The 22,426-nt window shown below is 39.5% G+C and overlaps 1 long non-coding RNA gene across 1 annotated transcript; it reads left to right on the plus strand.

Moving 5' to 3' along the window:
- Positions 1-148: 148 nt before the first annotated feature.
- Positions 149-18,785, plus strand: LOC116865226. The gene is made up of 4 exons (XR_004382164.1): positions 149-267; positions 2,647-2,689; positions 15,135-15,216; positions 18,001-18,785. It is a non-coding gene; the product is annotated as an uncharacterized LOC116865226 (long non-coding RNA).
- The last annotated feature ends 3,641 nt before the right edge of the window (positions 18,786-22,426 follow it).

Genomic DNA, 22,426 nt, shown 5'->3' on the forward strand with positions numbered 1-22,426 from the left:
ATATCGATAGAACCCGGCGCTTCCCCGCCCTCGAGGCTCGCGGCCTCTCCAAAGTGGGCGTGGCTTAGGAAGGAGGAGGAGTTGAGATTGGCGGGAAATCTTGGCCAAGGAGTGCGGGCGGCAGCAGAGTGTTGCCCGGCGGCCGCTACAAAGTCGCCCTTCTTGGATTCTCAGTGATTATTACCCGTGTTTTGCAGATTCCCGCCAAGTCCTCACCGGCCCGACCGATACACCTGAAATCGATCGAGACAACACCTGCGACTCCAGGTGATCCAGTGTGCCGCAGGACACCTTTCGTTCAGGGTCCACAGAGATTTGGGGTGTTGTGTGACTGGGAGAAGGACGAGGCTGTAAGAAAGGCCACAAAATAATGGTCCGTTTGTATGTGTGAACCACACTCTTCGTCAAGTATGTTGTCTGTGTACATGCTTTTCTTTCTACTTTGGAATCCTATTCTCCATTTCCTGGAGAAAACATTTTTCAAGGCTGTTACCATTGATCGCGCTTTATGGTGATTGGTTTCCTCTACAAGACTTTGAACTCCATGAGGGCATTAATGTCTTTCTATAGTCTCAAAACCAAGCATGATGCTTGGTTTTTATCTCTTTTTTTTAAATATAATTTTTTAATCTGGTAGATTAGACCACTGGGGGTGGGGGGGAAACTGGGCATTTTCTTCTGAAACACATATTTTCTCTCTTGAGAACTTTCAGTAAATCCCCAGATAAAAGACTTTGGTACAGTAACATCCACTTTGTGCCAGCGTTTCCTTTACAAAGTAGAAAAGATACATACCTAGGCTCAGTTAAGGTATGAATTGAAAGGATCCTTAATGATCTTAACTTTGCAGGTAACAGACTCAGATCACTTAAGTGATTTGCTCAAATTGAGAGCAATTTAGTATCACACTCTTTTTAAACCTTTCGCTTTTATATTTTGGTCTTTTTCCCCTGTTAAACATTTTTAGGTTAAATATGACTTTCTAGTAATCTGCGTTATGCATATATGATGTTTTATTTACCGAAGTCCCCATTGTTTAATATTTAGTCCCCCCCCACTCACCCACTCATTTATGAGCTGCTTGATAAATATTTTTAGAATCTCTTTTTTTTTAAAGATTTTATTTATTTGTCAGAAAGAGAGCATAAGCTGGGGAAGTGTCAGGCAGAGGGAGAAGCAGGCTATACTCCTTTCTTTAGAATAAATTCCTGGGGCACCTGGGTGGCTCAATGGGTTAAGACCTCTGCCTTCCGCTCCAGTCATGATCCCAGGGTCCTGGGATTGAGCCCCACAGAGCCCCACATCGGGCTCTCTGCTCCACGGGGAGCCTGCTTCCTCCTCTCTCTCTGTCTGCCTGCCTCTCTGCCTACTTGTGATCTCTGTCAAATAAATAAATAAATAAATAAATAAATAAATAAATCTTTAGAATGAATTCCTAAAAGTGGAATTGCAGGGTCAAATGAAATGGATTTTTCTAAAGCTTTTAATAGAAAGTGCTAAATTGCCCCCCAGAAATGTTTTCCAGTTTATACTCTGCACAACATTATATGAAACCTCTCTGGTGGTCTAGTGGTTAGGATTTGGCACTCTTCACAATAGTATATGAGGGTCTTCTCCCTAAATTCACCAATACTGGTTGTTGTCATTTTTAAAAATCACTGTTAATTTAGTGAATTAAATTAACAGGTTTAAATTAACAGATTGTTCTCTTTTGTTTCTCTAGCGCTCAGCATAATGCCTAGCACATACTAAATGTTTAATAAATACTGAATGTTGAGAGACTGAGGAACTATTCATTTAAAATTGTTCATGTAGCCCAAAAACATTTTGACTATTCTTCATATGTATATATTCACTTGCTTCAAAAATACGTATAATGGAGGCACCTGGGTTGCTCAGTCTGTTAAGGGTCCAACTCTTGATCTCAGTTCAGGTCTTGATCTCAGGGTTGTGAGTTCAAGCCCCACGTTGGGCTCCACACTAGGCATGGAGCCTACTTAAAAATATACATATGTATAATAGATATATAATTGTTTTTACAAATAAGATCATACTAAATTGCTTTATACTACACTTAAAAAGTTATGGTGGGGGCGCCTGGGTGGCTCAGTCGGTTAAGGATCTGACTCTTAGTTTCGGCTTAGGTCATGATTTCAGGATCATGGAATGGAGCCCCATATGGGCTCCAAGCTCAGTGAGGAGTCTGCTTGAAATTGTCTACCTCTCTCCCTCCCCATCTGCTCCTTTCCCTGCTTGTCCATGTGCAAGCACGCTCTCGCTCTCTCTCCCCTTCTCTCAAATAAATAAATAAATAAATAAATAAAATATTTTTTAAAAAAAGTTATGGCCATGATTTTGTGTTCGTTAAATAATGATACATATTATTTTCAATAGTTGCATATTATTCCATTGTGTATTAACTATGGGTAAGCCATTAGATCATTTCCAAGCCTTTGCTATTATAAAAATACTATATGAATATTCTTATACATACACATATTTTGTGTACTTTCCTGATTACCTCTTTATGATGAATTAATTCATAGTGATAGAATTGCCAGGTCAAAGGGAACCTGCGTTTACAATTAGGATAAATATGGCTAAGTTACAAAACAGTAAAAAGTTATATCAATTTATATTCTACAGTGCCTGAGAGTTCCACTTTCTGATTTCACCAACACTGGATAGGGTGAGTACTTTTTACCTTTATCAAGTTGATAGGTAAGAAAAGAAAAAAAAAAAACTTTAATTTTAATTGTATTTTTTTATTACTAGCAAAAAAAAAAACTTTGCATGTATTTCTTGGCAATTTATGTTGCTTTAGGGAATTGTCACTTAATTCCTTTTCTCAATTTATTATTATTAGTCATTTTCTCATTGATTTGTAGGAGTTCTTTCCATTATCTTGTTACTATGTTACTTTTGTAGAAGGATCCTGTTGAATACAAAGAAAAGAAACTCAATGAAATTAATTCAAGTAAAAGTTGGTGGGCTGCAGCGTGGGGATACTGTAAATATGTAACAGGAAATCACATAAATACTCAAGGATATTAATTTTTTTATTTACTGAGGTATTTCTAGTTGTTAGGACAAAGCCTGGCATAGTAATAGGTACTCACTAAACATTTGTTGAATGAAAGAGTGGTTAATCTCTTACTCCCAACTTGCCCTTTTGCAAATATCTGGGGCTTTGTGATATATTATTCATTTACAGTGATTGGCTCTTATCAAAGCTCCACTTATGAGACATCAGAAGAGGCATTTGGTTGTCCTTTTTGTCAAAACTGAAGGTCCTAAGTACTTAATATAGTTTTTATATGACTTTCAGCTCCTCGCTGCATGTTTTGGGGATCTGGCTTGGGATACATCTTGATCCTTAACCAAAAGCTGAAAAATTAGTCAATAAAGATATTTTGTAAGAAGACTGGGTCAGCTAATGTAACACTGCTTCTTCAATTTAATGGTCATTAGTTAATTTTTTTAAAAAAGATTTTACTTCTTTATTTGACAGAGAGAGAGGTCACAAGTAGGCAGAGAGGCAGGCAGAGAGAGAGGGGGAAACAGGCTCCCTGCTGAGAAGAGAGCCTGATGTGGGTCTCGATCCCAGGACCCTGGGATCACAACCCAAGCCGAAGGCAAAGGCTTTAACTCACTGAGCCACCAGGTGCCCCGGTCATTGGTTAATTTATGTCAGGCTTTTTAATTTATTTTTAAAAAATATTTTATTTATTATTCATTAGAGAGAGAGGGAGAGAGTGGACAAGAGAGAGAACACAAGCAGAGTAGGGAGGGAGGCAGAGGGAGAAGGAGACTGCCTGCTGAGCAGGGAGCCAGATGCAGGGCTCCATTCCAGGATCCGGAGATCATGACCTGAGCCCAAGGCAGAGGCTTAACCACCTGAGCTACCTAGCCACCCTTATGCCAGGCTTTTTTAGAATCAAGTAAAAAGTAAATGTTCAATAAAAGCCAAGTTGGAAATTTTCCCCATGGGAATATAAATCTCAATATGTTACTGTTTAACATCTGTAATTGGTACATTGTGCAAATGAGATGTGTAAGGTACAATTTGCAAATAACTTATTATTTTCCCCCATACATTAAAACACACCCAGTGGTTGGGGTGCCTGGGTGGCACAGACAGTTGAGCGTTGGACTCTTGATTTTGGCTTGGGTCATGGTCTCAGTCATGAGATCAAGCCCAGAATGGGGCTCTATGCTGAGCGTGGAGCCTACTGAAGATTCTCTCTCTCCTTCTGCCCCTCCCACACTCCCCCCAGTGCCCATGCCCTCCCACTCTTTCTCCCTTAAAGAACAAAAACCAAAACCACACTCAGTGGAGTTAATTCCTCCCTGCTCCTTGAATGAAACATGACACAAATATCACCAGTATTATCTTCCCTCCAGCTTGAGCCTGTTATGACAGAAAGGGGAATGGTTGACTTTGTTTCTGTGTCCCTACCTAAAATTTCTTTTTTAATACCCCTTCCCTTTACCAAGGAGGTTTCCTTACATCTCCCAAGTTGGAACAGAGGGAAGGGCAAGAGTGTTCTTAACATGGCTAATACAGTTCTGCAATTAAGGGTTGATGCTCTCTGAACTTAACAGGTGTTTACACTTGATACTTGTTACTTTATGCATTCTTTGGAAACACCTCTACTCTCACCTTACCCTGATGAGCAAATACTGGCAATCTCTTGCTTACACTTGGGTGAATATATGTCATCTGGCAATCAGTTCAATGGTTGCTGGCATCTGTGCTCTATGCCTCAAGCTTCTTTCTGTGGAAGTCTTTACTCTTCCACTTGACTTTCTTCAGTGGTCCATATCTGATCCAGATATCCGGAGAGGCTTTGCCTCACACCTCTGGGAGTATATATTTGGACCAAACTCAAAACTCATCTTTGCGATTAGCCAGCCATCTTTGCTTGTCCAGATTCCACTAGAATGTTGGCTCCATGAAGGCAGGAGTTTTTCATGTATTTCATTCACTGCTGTAGTCACCTGTGCCTAGGATATACTTGTACTCAGTAAGTGCTCTGTAAGTACTGAATGAACGATTTCCTCAGATATGATCCTGACACTAGTGCACTATGACCCCCAGAACCCCCAGCTCTAACGACAGTATATCAAAGTTCTATAAAGCCTCTCTCCCTAGGCATGAGGTGAGGAAAAAAGCAATGTCAACACACTGCACACTGAAAACCCTCTCAAAATCTTTTTTTTTTCTTTTAAGATTTTATTTATTTATTTCACAGAGAACTAGAGAAAGAGCACAAGTAGACAGAACAGCAGGCAGAGGGAGAGGGAGAAGCAGGCTCTCCACTGAGCAGGGAACCCAACGTGGGGCTCGATCCCAAGACCCTGGAATCATGACCTGAGCCAAAGGCAGATGCTTCACCAACTGAGCCACACAGGCACCCCCTCTCAAAATCTTCTAAACTTCAACTTTTTTCTGACTTAGAAGTAGATAGACAAGAGCTGCAAAAGCAGCCCCCCATTTTTTTTCAGTTTCCCCCTTTGATGGCCCTCCACTTTACTGTGGAATGTGGGAATAATTCACTTTCTTAGAGGCGCAGACAAAAGTATGATAGAGTCTCATTTTAACATGCTGCTACACATACATAACAATTGCACCTGTTTTGAGTGCTGTGAAGTATGTAAGCCTGATGATTCACAGACCTGTACCCCTGGGGCAAATAATACATTGTATTAATAAAAACAATTTAAAAAAGCAAAAAAATACCCAATTATACCTGTTTGTTTATGTACTGTCTCCATCTATTAAATCATAAGCTCCTGGAAGACAGGGCCTATGTTTTATATATATATATATATATATATATATATATATATATACACACACACACACACACACACACACATACACACCCGCACACATACACACACACACATATATATATGCACACCCACACATATACATATATATACATACACACGTATATGATTTATATATTACATATAAATATACATATTTATATTATACACACACACATACATATGGTGTCATGCAAACTGAGTGCTCGATATGGTTTAAAAAGTTAAGAATGATTGGGTAGGGTATGTGCTATGGTGAGTGCTGTGAAGTGTGTAAACCTGGAGATTCACAGACCTGTACCCCTGGGGGAAAAAAAAATATATGTTTATAAAAAATAAAATTTAAAAAAAAAAGTTAAGAATGAATAAAAGTACCTTAGCAGTAATAATAATAATTCCAAACATATTGCACAGTACCAGAGATTAATGTCGAAAACTGTCTTCCGAGTACTCTTCTAGAAGAAATCTTTAAGTTTGGAAGTATTTTTTTTCTATTAAAAATTTTTTTTTAAGATTTTATTTATTTATGACAGAGAGAGATAAGGAGAGAGGGAACCCAAGCACAGGGGAGCTGGAGGGGGAGAAGCAGGCTCCCTGCCAAGCAGGGAGCCCAGTGTGGGGCTCCATGCCAGGATGCAGGGATTATAAACTGAGCTGAACGCAGATGCTTAATGACTGAGCCACCCAGGTGCCCCTAAAAAATTTTCTTTAATTGAAGTATAATTGACATATAATATTATATTAGTTTCAGTCACAACATAGTGATCCAACAATTATATATGTTACAAAATGCTCACGTCACTAAGTGTTGTCACTACCCGTCCACCATACAAAGTTATTATAATATTATTGACTATATGCCCTATGCTGTACTCTTCGTCCCATGACTTATTTATTTTATTACTGGAAGTTTGTACCTCTTAATTCCTAAATTTGGAAATATTTATAGCAGCTTTGTAGGATTGCTTACACCTTGATGTTTCTGAGCTAGATAGTCTCCATTGCCCCTATAGATCTTCTTCAGCAACATCCCTTTCCCCTCGGGCTTCTGGTTGATCTCAGCGGATGGAGGGCACTAGCAGGACATCAGAAAGTAGTGGGAGAGGGACACCTGGGTGGCTCAGTGGGTTAAGCCTCTGCCTTCGGCTCAGGGCTCAGGTCATGATCCCAGGGTCCGGGGATCTAGCCCTGTATCGGGCTCTCTGCTCAGCAGGGAGGCTACTTCCACCCCCCCCCACCCCCCCCCCGCCCCACCTGCCTCTCTGCCTACTTGTGATTTCTCTCACTGTCAAAAAACCAAAATCTTAAAAAAAAAAAAAAGAAGAAGAAGAAGGTGGTAGTGGGAGAAAGAGATCAGTGTATTTATTACCCTCTCTCCCTCCCTCCATACTGACCCAAGTTTTCAGTGGTACTGTACCATCTCTTACTGTTTCCCTGCCCACATTCTGATGTACTCTCTTCAGTTGTGCCTTTGTGTGCGCCATCGGTTTCCTGCTGGGACCCTCATGGATTCGAATAATATTTTAAATATTTACAGGGTACAGGAGGTATACAATACCTCTTTTTTTTTAAATGTGAGAAAAGCTTGTTTTCTTTTCTTGAAGTTGAGTTTATATTATATCTCTCAGAAGGTTAATATTGGTAGGTCTGAAACAGCTGGAAAATAGAACCTAAGATTATGATATATCCCCTTCCCTGTTTTTTTCCTGCTCAAATATACAGGGGGAAAAGTCAGCTTACAGTTGGTTTTGTAATTTTTTCCAATACTAAAAGGAATATACATTTAAACTTTTTCAAATGCAAATAGCATGAAAAAAATCCCTTATAATTCACTAGGTAGAGAAAAATCAGTTAAAATTTTCGTGATTTTTTTTCTCCTACAATAATGTATATCTAAAGAAAGGAAGAAAATTTACCCCGAGAATATATTTTCTAATATTTATAATATGCAATACATTGTATAAATATATATGTATTGTAGGTGTGGCTCTCATTCCACTGAAATAAATATTGCATTTCTTTAGATCAACCTGAATCTAATCCTGAGCTCTCACCCTGCCACGCTGGTGGGAAAGTCAGTCTCAGTTACTGAGCGTTTCCTCTCCACCTAAGATTGTACAAAGTTTCTAGGGCCTTAATTATTTTGGAAGTATGTGGAAATTATTATTTTTTAAAGGTTTTGTTTTTCATTTCTTTGAGAGAGCTAAAGAGAGTACATGAGTGGGGGGAGAAGGGCAGAGGGAAAGGGAGAAGCAAACTTCCCGCTGAGCAGGGAGCCCGATGTGATGCGGGGCTCTATCCCAGGACCCCGAGACCATGACCTGAGCCACCCAGATGCCCTATACCTGGGAATTATTTAGTTGTCTGTCCACATTGATTTACTGCTGAGATTTTCTTTTATGCCATCTTTCCTTCTGGTCTCATGATTCCAGTATTCCTTTAACCACTCTTGGAACTCAAGAATCTGGAATCAAATGAGTGAATCTGGCAACTCCAGCAGCCAGGTGCAGCCTTCCCCTTTGAGGTTTTGCCATCATCCTGGGCTCTGTCACAGAGCAAGATGGAAAACTTAGCTGCTCACTCAACCTTTTGGGTTTCAGACTTCTAAGTCTTGAAGAATCTCTTTTCCACCTCACTTTCAAAGGCATTCCTGTCTTCCCACCCCCACTTTTCATTTCAAAAGACAGCAAGAACCTATGTTGTCACTAAGCAGCTTTTGCTTTTGCCTTACGAAAATATTAGGATCTGGATACCTTATTGCATGGGGGCAAGAGGTAGGGGAATAGGAGAACACACACAATTAAAATCTCAACAAAATAACCTGCTATAAAAAATATATGTATCAAATGATAAATGTTTATTTTTCCCCTGCTTTTTTATTTGAACACTGTACCATAAACATTTCATGTCACAGTTCATGCTTGTATTTATTTTTAATTTTTAAATATTTTATTTATTTATTTGGCAGAAAGAGAGAGACCACAAGTAGACAGAGAGAAAGGGGGAAGCAGGATCCCCAGTGAGCAGAGAGCCTGATGCAGGGCTCGATTCCAGGACCCCAAGACCATGACCGGAGCCAAAGACAGAGGCTTAACCCACTGAGCCACCCAGGCACCCCATAGTTCATGCTTTTAAATGTCTGTATAACAGTAGGATCCTCTATCATACGAACATATCATCATTTATTTAACAGACATTTAACTGATACCTCATTCTAAAGGCAGCCTTATCTGTGTTTACTACCTTTTTATTTTTACTTTTTCTAGTTATTCAGAAGCTACAGTTCTTTTCTGGTAATAACTAAAGCTTGGAATAGAACAGTTGGAACTAATAGACATAATTTAGAAGAGCAACAATTTAGAGTCTTATCTAAACTCTATAATATAATTTCCCTCCCTTAGTATTACCAAAAGTGAGGCCTGTACAAAAGCCATTGGCATCCTTCAGTTGTTTAGAAATATTTTTTCCAGAAATGAAGAAATTATTACAGAATGTCATCTAGATAGTTGAGTAACAATGAATGTTACATGTCCATGGGAGAATTTCAACTTGGCTCTTATTAGAATTTATTTTTATTTAATTCTAAAAAATTCTGAACTGGGGTGTCTGGATGGCTCAGTCATTAAGCGTCTGTCTTCATCTCGGGTCATGATCCATCCTGGGGTCCTGGGACTGAACCCCTTGTCGGGCTCCTTGCTCAGCAGGAAGCCTGCTTCTCCCTCTCCCAGTCCCCCCTGCTTGTGTTCCCTCTCTCACTGTTTCTCTCTCTGTCAAATAAATAAAATCTTTAAAAAAATTAAAAAGTCCTGAGCTAAACAATGGCCTTTAAATTAGAGAAGTAGTACTGCTTTTCTGGTCTATTCTTTCTACCAAATACACTTAAGGATCAATTTTGCAACTACTGGTTAGGAATCAGGGTGTACCCTGAGCCAAGCCCCCACATCATGCTTAAAGGAACTGAAAACCATTAATACCCTAAGAGACCAAATGTCTCTTCTGGTTGGCCCACAAGTTAGGCTTTGATATAAAGGCTTCTCTAAAGAGTCCAGCCAACCACCTTCAACTCACAGAGTCACTGATACATGCATGAAAGGGAATGATGAGAAAAAGAAAAATTTCTGGAATCAGGTATTTTTCATTTATTCAATAAATAATTGTTGGTCTTAGTATATTCTAAACATTATCACTAAGATACTAAGAATACCTCAGTAAACAGACAAAAATTCCAGAAGAAGAATAAAATGAGATGAAATCAGAGAACAAATGGGAGGGAGATTACAGGTGGTATAGGGCCTACAGGCCACAGTAAAGACTGACTCTGAGAGAGATAGAAAGCTACTAGAGGGTTTTGAGTACGGAAATATCATGACTGACATTTTGTTTTCATTTTCTTTTTTAAAAGATTTTATTTATTTATTTGTTTGTCAGAGAGAGAGAGAGAGAGAGCACACGCAAGCAGGCAGTGTGGCAGGCAGAGGCAGAGAGAGAAGCAGGCTCCCTGCGGAGCAACGAGCCCGATGCGGGACTCATTCCCAGGACCCTGGGATCATGGCCTGAGCCAAAGGCCGTGGCTTAACTGACTGAGCCACTCAGGCATCCCTTATTTTCATTTTCTTAAGTTTATTTATTTTTAAGTAATCTCTACACCTAATGTGGGGCTCGAACTCACAACCCCGAGATCAAGAGTCCCAAGCTCTTCCAACTGAGCCAGCCGAGTGCCCCAAGACTGACATTTAAAAAAGATTGTCCTGACCCATGTATTGAGAACAGATTATAGAGGGCCAAGCAGGCTAATAAGATCAAGGCTCTTAGAGATGACGGTGGCTTAGGCCAGAATTGTAATGCTGAGATGGTGGGACATAGTTGGATTCTGCATCTGTTTTGAAGGCAGAGCCTGATGGATTGGATATGGCAGGTAAGAGAAAGAGAGGTTTCAAGATGATGAATGTTACTGGCCTGAGCAGATGGAAGAATGGAGTTCCAGTGAACTGTACGGAAGGAGAGGTGGGAGGAACAGGTTTTGGGTGGGGGGGAGATGAGGAGGCAGTTTTGTATATTTCAACTTTGGGATATCTGCTGGATTGTCTAGTGGATTTGAGGCATAGTTTGTTGGCATGTGAGTTGGAATTCAGTGGAGAGATGGAGGCTGCAGATCTAAAATTGGGAGTCACCAGGGCTTCTTGCTGGCTCAGTTGGTAGAACCTGTGACTCTTGATCTTGGGGTTGAGTTCAAGCCACACACTGGGTGCAGATAAAATCTTTAAGGGGTACCTGGGTGGTTCATTCGGTTAAATGTCTGCCTTTAGCTCAGGTCATGATTCTAGAGTCCTGGGATTGAGACCCCCATCGAGCTCCCTGCTTGGTAGGGAATCTGCTTCTCCCTTTGTCTGCCACTCCCCCTGCTTGTGCTCACTTACTATCTGTCAAATAAATAATAAAATCTTTTTAAAAAATTTTAAAAATAAAGATAATATTGGCTAGTATCTTTTATGATTATTGTGAAGACTAAGTGAACTTTTTATTTAAAGTGCTTAACACACTTTTGGCTCATCGTAAATACTCAATAAAATATTAGCTACTACTATTATCTTTAAACCAACATTTGTCTTCCAAAATGTTGCTGGTTGCCTTGGTGATAATATACTCATAGAATCTATACTGTAACAATACCTATTATTTAGCTAAATAAAATGTGGCAAACTGAAGTATCCAGTGAGTGACTCCCTCCCCCATATATAGTATCTTAAATAAATAAATAAAGTAATGGGGCTCTTCGGTGGCTCAATCAGTTAAGTGTCTGCCTTTAGCTCAGGTCATAATCTCAGGGTCCTGGGATCAAGCCCCACATCAGGCTCCCTGCTCAGCAAGGAATCGGTTTCTCCTTCTCCCTCTGCCCCTCCTGCTCATGCTCTATCTGTCTCTCAAATAAAAATTTTTTTAAAAGCACAGTTTAAAAAAATAATAAATAAAATAAATATTTCTCAAAGGAGATTCAAGCAAAATTAAATATTTAGGAGAACTTCAAAAGCTAAGAAGTTGAAAAAAAGTTTCCTGGCTAAAAATGTAACTTATTTTTCATCATGAGAAACATACTCCTTAATCCCCATCACCTAATTCACCCTTACCCCCACCCACCTCCCCTCTGGTAACCATCAGTTTGTTCTCTATAGTTAAGAGTCTATATCCTGGTTGACTGGTTCAATTGGTAGAACATGAAACTCTTGCTGTCAGGATTGTGAGTTCAAGCATCACGTTGGGCAGAAAGCTTAGTTTTAAAAAGAAAGAGTCTATTTCTTTGTTTTTTTTTCCATTTGCTCATTTATTTTGTTTTTTAAATTCCACATATGAGTGAAATCATATAGTATTTGTCTTTTGCTGACTAATTTTGCTTAGTATTATACTTTCTAGCTCCATCCATGTTGTTGCAGATGGCAAGATTTCATTCTTTTTGATGGCTGAATAGTATTTCATTATAGGTATGTGTATGTATATATATATATATATATCTCATATTGTCTTTATCCATTCATCAATCAGTGGGCACATGGGCAGTTTCCATAGTTTGGCTATGGCATATAATGCTGCAGTAAACATAGGGGTGCATGTATCCCTTTGAATTTTTTTGTGTAAATACCCAGTAGTGCAATCACTAGATTATAGGGTAGTTCTATGTTTAATGTTTTGAGGAACCTCCATTCTGTCTTCCACAGTGGCTGCATGAGTTTGGATTCCCACCAACAGCATACGGGAGTTCCTTTTTCTCCACATCCTTACCAACACTTGTTGTTTCTTGTGTTTTTATTTTAGCCGTTCTGACAGGTATGAGGTGATATCTCATTGTGGTTTTGATTGGCATTTCCCTGATGATAAGTGATACTGAACACCTTTTCATGTGTCTGTTGGCCATCTGTAGGTCTTCTTTGAAGAAAGAAGTTACTTTTATTTTTGTTGCCAAGATCTCTGAAATACAGGATAGAGATTCCTTTAAAGCTTTGGCATTCAGTATGGCTGACTGCTATAAAAGTAGACACGTAGTTGATAAAGTTTGAAATAAGGATGTCCTTCTTCAACAGATTTGAATAATCATTGGTCTAGAAATTATTTCATGCTTTATAGGAAGATGTCTTCTAATTTTTAAAATAAACAACCTCTTATCCTAACCAAATAAAATCCATTTTGATCCTTCTTTTATAGAAATCCACCCCAAGATTATTTGGGAAATCACTTTCTGTATTAAAAACAGACAGTTCTGGGGCACCTAGGTAGCTCAGTGGCTTCAAGACTCTGCCTTCGGCTCAGGTCATGATCCCAGGGTCCTGGGATCAAGTCCCGCATCGGGCTCTCTGCTCAGTGGGGAGCCTGCTTCCCTTCCTCTCTCTCTGCCTGCCTCTGCCTACTTGTGATCTCTGTCTGTCAAATAAATAAATAAGATCTTTAAAATAAAGATGCCTACACCCAGTTCTACCTTTAATAAGCCAAAGCCAGCATTTTTTATTCCCAGAGTGAGTTCAGCCTTTCTTTCCCTTCGGCTATTGCTGAGGTGGCAGGGGTAACCATTGAGAAACAACAACAACAAAACCAAGACATTTTGTGATGGAAAGAGCATTCTTAGCAATAAGCCAAAATTTTTCATTTGTTGTATTTCTTTTTGTTTCCTCATGACAAGAGTGAAAAAAATTCAATCCCTAATCTACGAGTAGGCTAATTATTCTTCAAATATTGGTCATGATAAAAATAACATGCCTTTCGCCTGGGGGGCTCAGTCTGTTAAGTGTCTCCCTTCGGCTCAGGGCATGACCTCCAGGTCCTAGGATTGAGTTCCACATCAGGGTCCTTGCTCATCTGGTTCTCCCTCTGCCTCTCCCCCTGCTTGTCCTCTCTCTCTCTCTCTCTCTCTCTCTCATTCACGCTCTCTCTTTCTCTCTCACAAATAAATAAATAAAATCTTTAAAAAAAAAAAAGTAACATGCCCTTTAGGGGTGCCTGGCTGGCTTAGTTTGTGGAGCGGGCAACTCTCGATCCTGCGGTTGTGGGTTCAAGTCCCATGTTGAGTGTAGGGATTACTTAAAAAAAAAAAAGTAACGTGCCCTTTAAAACCAATTGACTTGAAGTCCAGTGCGCAATTCCCTTCTCTGCTGCTAGGTGGCAATTAATGCCTTGGAGAGGAAAAAGTATGCCCGCCCAACCCCCCCACCACCCTTTCCCCACCCAGAAAGATACGTGTGTTTTCTCTTCCTTAAGGTAAGAATTCTCTTAAGGATAATATTCTCTTTCCTGTTTTGTTTTGTCCAAGAATTTACATTCACCTTTTCCTTTAATTGTTAAGAATAACACATACAAATCTAAAGCAGACTGCTATAGCTAGGGAAGAATAGATCATATCTTTTAAAGAGGGTGGTTTCCAAAAAGAGTGTATGTTCATGAGTGATATAGAATAGGAAGTTGCTATAATTTCCCTGCAGCATTTTTTCTTCTTTCAGTTTTACTAAAGAAAATTTCCTGTGAAAGGAATTATAACTGGCCCATGCCAACTTTATGCCAAATGTAATATAGTTAAATATAAAACAAAAATGGAGAAGGAAAATAATTTTAAAGACCTCAAAGTAATTCCAGTGTGGTGAAGCTGCTTTCCAGGTGAACTATAGGAAAAACAATAAAATAATTCTTTATCAGAATCACAGACTGGTACAATATTTTTTTTAAAAACCAAGGTTGTTTTTTTTTTTTTCCCTTTTCAGACAACCTATTCAGATTTATCTATTCCTATCAAAATTATTTAAAGATTACACATACTTTCTGTGTATTTATATATCTAAGAGTCTGGTCTGATTGCTTTTAAAAATATATTTACTCACGTACATTGCTTTTTGTGACTTTCCTTACCAAAAGACTGTATGTAGTGGGTGTTTTGCTCCATAAAATTCAAAATATCAAATCCCTATTCAAAGAAGACTCTCAGTTTGGATCTCAAACCAAAAAGACTCTCCCCAGGCTGAACTTAATGAAGCCTAACACCAAAAAGAAAAGCTGTTTCTGGCATTCTAGGCCTTCCCTGCATCCAGATGGTCCGTCTGTAGCCTAGCCAGAACCAAACCCTTCCTGCTGCCTTTTCTGCCGGCCTTGGATGGCAGCCCCGGGCTACACCAGCTTCCATACCCCTTTAACTCCTCAGTACCCAAGGTTTTTAAGAGATGGGACTTACAGTGTGAATTGGTCGAAAGAGTAAATCAAATTGAAAGTTTAAAGTTTAGTTTATAAAATATTTCTCTGCATCACCTTCCCCCCTTCTCCTCCCATAGGCCTCCTCCCGGAGTGGCTCAGCTAGCCAGTTGGCATCAGAAGAGCGCCGTTTGGGAGGGAGTGTGTGTGGGCTGCCTGCAGGTGAGGACGGGGCCGCCAAGGCAGACGATGCGGTTTGTCCTGTGCCTACACCCAATACCTGACTTGTGCCTTTCCAGAGCATTTGTATACACAGAGCAGTTCTGCTGTTTAGGGTGTGGGTAACTTTAAAAAGTACTTTTTAAAATAACTCGTTGACGAGACTACGTTCAGCAAACAAGAATGCATAAATGGGAGATAGAAAATGACCGTGCATGGATTTAAGTGAGAACTTCTACGAAGGAGTTGTCCCAGCAAAACAAATCTACTCTATGTTTTACAAGGACCCTTGGAAATCTAACTAGTGGCAGCCATTGTTTTCATCAAGCTTTTCAAAGGTTGGTTTGTATGTGGGAATTGCACCAGAAGGTAATACACAAAGCAAACTTTACTCCTGAAGGCAGTATTTCCCAATGGTTTTGCTTTTCTCCACATTGAGAGATGGCTATTAACTGATTTGTAAGGGTGCTTCTAAGTTGACCAGAATAGATATTTTTGCATGAAAGCCTAGGACTCTTTATCACTTTCCTTCTTATTTTTGAATCTCATTTCTTAGTTCTGCGCTCACAGTTATTTTTAATTATTATTATTATGCCTGTCGCCAAGCTATTTCACTTTCTGCAGAGTTGATTAGAGACCTGAGAAATCTAGGCCAACATAAAGTCCTGGTTTCCAGGTCAGACTACACGAACAAAGGGGAAAAAAAGGCAAAAATGCTAGCTTTCACAAAGCCCTTAAAGAAAACAAACCCCAAAAATGCAAAGGAACCTAGAAGTAGGGAGAATGGAGTTTAAAAACAGGAACCCAGAGAAAGGAAGAATGAAAGGATAAAACACGATTACAGCACTGAGATGAAAAGAAAGTGTTTGAAAGAGTGAATGCAGATACGTCTGGTATACGTATTGATTTTCAATATTTAGCCTGGAGTGCTGGGCGTCTGCTCCAAGCACCAGAACCTCTCTCAGCAGCTGACGTAAAAGAGGCACTCTGGCCCTGCTTCCCGTTCCTAGCTTCAGAACTGAAACACTACCCTTGACCCTCTCCACCCACCTCACTCTGTTCATGGCTTCGCTCACCTGATCTCAGCTTCACCACTTACCTCTCTACGTTTGCCTGGCCCACGAGCGCACAAGGTTGTTTTCTGTACCACGACCTTGACTCCCTACAAATAGGATGATGAAAATTGGGGACTCTCCCTCCAGCTATGTTGTCTCAGGCTACCTTGGGTAACATTCCTCCCTGTTGGACCCACTCTTTGGTGTTCTTCCTCCTATGGAAACGACAATGAACCAGACAGGCATTGGGAAAGATCATGTCCTCAGGAGAGATCAGATATCCCTTATGTTTCAATGCATATTTCCAGAATATAGGCTGAGAGCACCTTAGTGCAAAAAAAGCAAAAAGCCCATGATTTCGGGGCGCCTGGGTGGCTCAGTGGATTAAGCCGCTGCCTTTGGCTCGGGTCATGATCTCAGTGTCCTGGGATCGAGCCCCACGTCGGGCTCTTTGCTCAGCGGGGAGGTTGCTTCTCTCTCTCTCTCTCTGTCTGACTCTCTGCCTGCTTGTGATCTCTCTCTCTCTCTCTCAAATAAATAAATAAAATCTTTAAAAAAAAAAAAAAGCCCATGATTTCTGGACATAAATGTTTGCTTTTCAGTTTTACACATAATTTTTAAAAAATATTTTATTTATTTATTTGACAGAGCGAGAGAGAAAGAGTAAAAGCAGGGGGAGCGGCAGGTAGAGGGAGAAAAGCCCCACTTGGGTCACCCTGACCTGAGTCAAAGACAGACACTTAACTGACTAAGCCGCCCAGACATCTCCAGTTTTACACATATTACCTTACTAACAATTGATATCTGATGGATTACAGTCAGATTTTCGCAGAACAATAAAAAAGTACTCCTCTAGGAAGTAAATGTGAGAAAACAATTTATGAAAGCAAAAAAGGAACTAACACATCAAGGTAGACGTCAATTTTTCTTAGAAAATCTGAAGAAAAACACAGTTAAACGGGAAGATTGTTTTCTAATAAGTCATCTAATGTTGGTTTAATGCTCTTTTTTTTAAAGTGCCTTTTAGGGACACCTGGGTGGCTCAGTTGGTTGGGCATCAGCCTTCGGTTTGAGTCATGGTCAAGTCCCATGTGGGGCTCCCCGCTTAGCAGGGAGTCTGCTTCTCCCTCTGCCTGCTACTCCCCCTGCTTGTGCTCACTGGCTCTCTCTCTCTCTGATAAATAAATAAAATCTTTAAAAAAAAAAAGTGCTTTTTATTTCTGTGAAAAGAATTTTACTTCCCTTTTCATTTTGAGGAGAGGTGCAAAAACTTGGGAGCATCATTCCTGCGTTCCAGTATAAAAAGAAAATTGCTGGCATGAGAAATGTTACGAATTTATGAAAAATAATAGCTTTCTTTCCTAATTAAAATATTGCATTTTCCTTACTTTTCCCCATTACCATGAGAGTGTATACATACATGTGTGTGTATGTATGTGTGTGTGTGTGTGTGTGTGTGTGTATATATATATATATATATATATATATACATACATAGAACCTTGCATGAAACCCTTTGACCAGATTTCACAACTCTAGTCCTATGCTCATAAGAAGTCTTTATTTAGTTTCAGTCTTTCCAAATAAGCCTGTAAGTTCTGACAGAGCAAATACCAATTTGGTCCTCTCTGTCCTCTGTCCCTTGACCCCCTGCTGAAACCTGGCTCAGACTGTTCACCTAAAAAGGTGAAACTAGACCCTATTTCTACAGAGTATTTTTGTTTTTATGTAGGGCCAAACAGCCATGAAGAGCTCCAGGCGGGCCCAGGAAGGAGACAGAGATTGGCTGCCCTCCAGTTGAGCTGGCTCACAAGAAGTTCAGCTTCCTTGTCCTCTCACAGACAGTCCCTTCCGTGCTGACCTTTGACTAGCCTGCAGGGCTCTCGCACCCTAACCCTGCTGCCTCTTTGCCCACACTCTTCCTCTTCCCCACACTGTTGGTACTTCTTGGAAGAGGGAAAAAGCCTGAGGAAAAAGGGCTGGGGAGAGGAAAAGTGAAAGTCCTAACTCTCGAGCCTCTAAGGATTTTCTCCCCGTCCTTGATAGGAGAGATACTGTTAATTTAAAAGGATGTCAACATATGACATGCGAAATTTGCAAAAATATGGAGAATTTAGCGTGCTCTATGTATTAGGGTAATTTACAAGCCTCAGAAGAACATGCTAGCCCTTCTGCAAATATCCCATAGTCTTTTTTAAACTCCGTATTTAATCAAACTTTTTGCAGACGGTTTGCTTCCTTTTTTTAATTATTATTAGTAGTTCTGTTGTAGGGGAATAGATTTAAGGAAAAATTGCAGTGCATATAGACAATGATCAAGTGGCTTATAAATTTTAATGCTAAAGTCTTTGAAAATGCAAATGATTTTTTTCATAATTATTTGATTAATTTTGAAAGAGATGCAAACAATATGTAACACCTTCTATACTGTGTTTAAAATTTAAGAAAGAGGTAAATTATATGGAGCAATAATTGTAAAATTACCTTTATCATTGCAAAAGTAAAGATTTGATTGTATTTTCTGGATTTTTCTTCCCCTCCGATGACTTTAGTGCCAGTGGCTCAGTTGCATGCTTGGCATCTCTCCTCCTGCTAACGTTGTACAAACAATGCCCTCCCTCATTTGGGGGTGTCTATTACTCTTTCATCAGGCCTCTTCTATTTACCTTCCAAAAGCTGGCATTCAACTGAAACCAGAGGAAAAAAATCTTTTCCCAGTTTGTTGGCTACTTGTTGCAGGCAATTGACTGCTTTTCCTTCCCCTATTGTGTCACCTCTACCCCTTAAAACACTTCATAAAGCTCCGGCTGAGCCCTCTTGTAATTGCCAGAGCTTGGCTTCCTTTAAAAAAAGTACTTAGAAGCAACCGGTATTTTCTTAAGAAAAGAGTCGTTGATCTCTACCCATAATGTCTGCACAATGAAAAGCACCATAGAACTGGGAGGGACTTCCCAATTTAATCCCACCCATGAATTTACGGGGGACAGAGGCCCAGAGAACTAAGAGTATTGTCCAATTTCTAAGGCAAAGATTTCTTACTTTTTCTATACCATGAATCACCTTGTCATCTGGTGAAACCTATGGTGCCTGGGTGGCTCAGTCGGTTAAGCCTCTGCCTTGGGCTCAGGTCATGGTCTCAGGATCCTGGGATCCAGTCCCGCCTCAGGCTCTCTGCTCAGCAGGGAGCCTGCTTCCCCCCCCTCTCTCTCTGCCTGCCTCTCTGCCTACTTGTGACCTCTCTCTCAAATAAATAAATAAAATCTTTTAAAAAATTTAAAAACAACAAAAAAAAGATTTTATTTGTTTATTTGAGAGAGAGAGAGAGAGCAAGAGAGAGCTCATGAGTACAGGGAGGGGCAGAGAGGCTGCCTGAGTGGCTCAGTCTCTTGAGGCACCAACTCTTCATTTTGGCTGGGGTAGTGATCTCAGGTCCTGAGATGCAGCCCTGCATCAGGCTCCGAGCTCAGTGGGGAGTCTGCTTGAGATTGTTTTTCTCTCTCTCCTTCTGCCCCTCCCCCTGCTCATGCTCTCTCTCTCTCCCCCTCTAAAATAAATAAATAAATAAATAAATAAATAAATAAATAAAATCTTTTTTTTTTAAGAGCATAAAATCAAGTTTATAAAGTTGGACTCCTTCACACCATAAACAAAAATTAACTCAGAATGGATCAAAAACCTGATAGAACTAAAATGATATAATTCTTAGAAGAAAATATGAGTAAACTTGAGTAACTGTAGATTAGGGAGTGGTTTCTTCTGCCTTTTTAAAAACAGTTTTATCAAAATATAATCTATATATACCATAAAATCATCCATTTAAAGTATATATAGTTTTAGTATATTTACAGAGTTGTGCAACCGTTATCATGGTCTAATTTTAGGACCTGATTTATTGATTTTAATTTTTTTTAAGTAATCTTCACTTCTTTGGGGGGCCTGAACTCACAACCCTGGAGATCAAGAATTGAATGGTCTTCCAACCAAGCCAGCCAGGTGCCCCACTTACTTATTTATTTTTAAACAATAAGGAGGATTTATTGGTATATGTACAGAGATGACCAAACGGTGACAGCAAAGTCTGGATTTTTCTCAGTCTACCTCTTCTTTTCTTTTGCTATTTTTAAAAGGTATCTCTCTTAGATTAAGCCACATATTATATAATTCACTCATTTAAAATATATAATTCAATAGTTTTTGGTATATTCACAGAGTTGTGCAATCATTACCGAGACAATGATTTCTTAGGAGATATGACATCAAAAGCACAAGCCATAAAGAGAAAAGGTAAATTGTACTACTTAAAATAAAAACTTTAAATTAAAATTAATTACTTCAAAATTAGAAACTTCTCTGCTGCAAATAATACCAAGTCATTGAAAAGGCAACCCACAGAATGGGAGAAATATTTCCAAATTATACATATGATAGGGGACTTCTATCCAGAATATATAAAGAACTCTTAAACAGCTCAACAATTAATGGCAAATGATCCAATTAAAGATGGGGAAAGGATTTGAATAGATAGTTCTTCAAAAAAGAAATACAAGGGGCGCCTGGGTGGCTCAGTTGGTTAAGCGACTGCCTTCGGCTCAGGTCATGATCCCGGAGTCCCAGGATCGAGTCCTGCATCGGGCTCGCCGCTCAGCGGGGAGTCTGCTTCTCCTTCTGACCTTCTCCCCTCTCATGCTCTCTCTGTGTCACTCTGTCAAATAAATAAATAAAACCTAAAAAAAAAAAAAAAAAAAAAGGAATACAGATGGCCCATAACTGGCAAAAGGGCTTCAGCAATGGAATGTATAAAACATCCATCAGGCTCACCCACCTCCAGATATCCATAGACCCTAACTAACCAATGGGCTACTTACAATCAGGCACAGTTACCGGAAAGGGAGAATTCCATATGTTGCCATACCTCCTCACCTCCCCACCTTAAAAACAGCCCCCACCCACTGCTTCATTGCAGACAGCCTCTTCTCTTCTGGCCTTCCTGCCACTGTTCTGCTGGCTATTCCTCTGTGGTATGTTTAATAGACTTCCGTCTCCTTTGTTCTGCCTCAGGTGAATCCTTTCACTGCCCCTACCACTGGCCTCCACTCTATGTTGCCCCACATTTGGGAGGCCCCATCTGATCGAGGTACACCCTGTTTAGACGCCACAATAACCACATGAAAAAATGCGAAGCATTATTAGCCATTAGGGAAATGCAAATCAAAACCACAATGAGATACTACTTCATACCTACTAGAATGCTATAAACAAAAAGATACACAACCACAAGAGATAGAAAGAACATTGAGAGATCAAAACTGGCAAACACTGCTGGTGGTATAAAATAGTACAACCACTTTGGAGAACAGTCTGGCAAGTCTTCAAGAGGTTAAACATGAAATTACCTTATGACCCAGCAACTCTAGGTATAAACCCATTATAAATTAAAGCACCCATCTACACAAACAATTGTATTTGAATGCTCATACCAGCCTTATTCATAATAGCTAAAAAGTTGAAACAACCTAAATTTCCATCAGTATGAATAAAAACATGGTATATCTATTGCGATGGAATATTTTTTGACAGTAGAAAGAAATGAAGTCCTGATCCATGTTATAACTCAGATGAAACTTAAAAAACATTACATTAAGTGAAAGACACCAGTTACAAAAGACCACATATTGTATGACTCCATTTATATGAAAGATCTGGAATAGGCACATTTATAAAAATCGGAAGTAGATTAGTGGTTATCTAGGGCTGGGGGCTAGAAGGAGGAGAGTGGAAAGTGATAACTAATGAGGATGGGTTTCTTTTTTGTGGTAATGAAAATGTTCTAAACTTAGATTATAATGATGGTTGTATAGTTCAGTGACTACAGTAAAGCCATTGAATTGTACACTTTAAATGAATGAATTTTATGTGATATGAATTATATCTCAATAAAGATCTTTTTAAAAAATAGCATACATAAGAACCCAAAGGAAACCCATTCTATCAAAATATGGTCATCAGTATATTAAAAAACAAATATGTGATATTGTAAGATATGTGCTTTCTTATTAACACATAAAATTTTAAGTTATAGCAGCAAATCTATTAACTACCATGATTTTGAAGTAGTGATAAATGGTTATGATACTTTGAGATAAATCAGCAACAAATGT

This window comes from Lontra canadensis, unplaced genomic scaffold, assembly GCF_010015895.1.
Source record: "Lontra canadensis isolate GAN:19392208 unplaced genomic scaffold, GSC_riverotter_1.0 scaffold7, whole genome shotgun sequence".
Lineage (NCBI taxonomy): Eukaryota > Metazoa > Chordata > Mammalia > Carnivora > Mustelidae > Lontra > Lontra canadensis.